Source organism: Mastomys coucha, unplaced genomic scaffold (assembly GCF_008632895.1).
Source record: "Mastomys coucha isolate ucsf_1 unplaced genomic scaffold, UCSF_Mcou_1 pScaffold18, whole genome shotgun sequence".
NCBI classification, from domain to species: Eukaryota; Metazoa; Chordata; class Mammalia; order Rodentia; family Muridae; genus Mastomys; species Mastomys coucha.
The window spans coordinates 79,298,115-79,299,567 of NW_022196900.1; positions in this window are offsets into that span (position 1 = coordinate 79,298,115).

The window sequence follows — 1,453 nt, forward strand, 5'->3', positions numbered from 1 at the left end:
ACACACACACACACACACACACACACACGGGTGAGGGGGAGCCAGAGAAAGAAGGAAGTCAAGGGAAGAAACTGAAAACTGATTGTGGTTTGGAGCACAGTTAAGACTGAGGTGATGGGGTCACCCTAAAGGAAGCTCCCAGCAGAAAGCTAAAAAGTCCACTTTTTGGAAGGGTTTGACCTAATATTTTCCAGGCTGAGTCAGTGAGGTTGTCATGAGTTTGAGACCAGCCAGGGCTACATAAAGATTTCAATGGTGAAGTTGCTAAAGGCGCTTGCTGCCAGACCTGAGGACTGAGTTCAGCCCCTTGGACCCAACTTTTCCTGAAAGCTGTCATTAACCTATCTCACACACACGTACCCACATGCATGCACACACAATGAAAAAATAAGACATAATACAAAATTTTAAAGAATTTCAATAGAAGACACAAGTGTGAAATTCACAAGGGTATAAAGATATGTGTGGCCTAGAATGTCACCCAAGAGACAGAGAAAGGGTGACAGAAAGAGAAGTGACAAGGAGAGAGAGTTTGAAACACCTATGAGCTTAGGAAGGGAAGGTCTTTATGATGGGCTGTACTGTCTGACTCTCCACCAATCTGATTGTATAAATTTCCTACAGGGCTGAACAGGTTTGTCCCTGAGAATATTCTGGTATGCTCTGGAGCAAACTCTATGACACCACTTGGTAGAACACAAACTCAAGAACAAAGGAAGTACTACTCTTTTCTTCCTTTCACTTATTTTGAGCAATTATGACATCCCAAATTTCAATAGGCCGGGTCCCCAGTGTAAACAACGACTCGGAAAACAATGTAACAACTGTGAATACCCCACCCATCTGGAGCAGACAGAACCTGTGAGGGGAGTGTTACCTTCTTTAGAAATAGCCTTTGCAGGTGTCCTCAAGTTAAGACTCAGATGTAACTGAATTGGAATGAGTCCGGCTTCCCTTCGGTCTTGAGAAGGCAATTCAGCCAGATTCAAAGAGGAGAAACAGACCATGTGAAAGAGACAGAGATTGGGGTTCTATAGCAATAAACCAAGGAACATGAAAGGTTGCTGGCAACTACTAAAGCAAAAAAAAAAAAAAGGTAAAGCAAAAAGAGACAAACTTTCCCCATAGAGAACACAGGGGCAGAGCCTTCAGACAGCTTGACTTTAGACTTTTGGCTTCTAGAACCATAAGAAAATTAATTTCTCTCATTTAAACCCCCCAGTTTATGGTAATTTGTTACGGGAGGTCTAGAAATTAAATGTAAATTTAGGCACTAAGTTTATTATGAAATATTTCCCACAAGAAAACTTTTTCTTTGGGATATATAAGATAGAATTAGGCTGAAGTGTATTTAGATTATACTAAAAAGCTAATGTCTCCCCTTGCCCTTTTTTTTTTGGAGGGGGGTACAGAGTTTCTGGTGGTTTGAAAATGCTTGGCTCAGAGAGAGGCA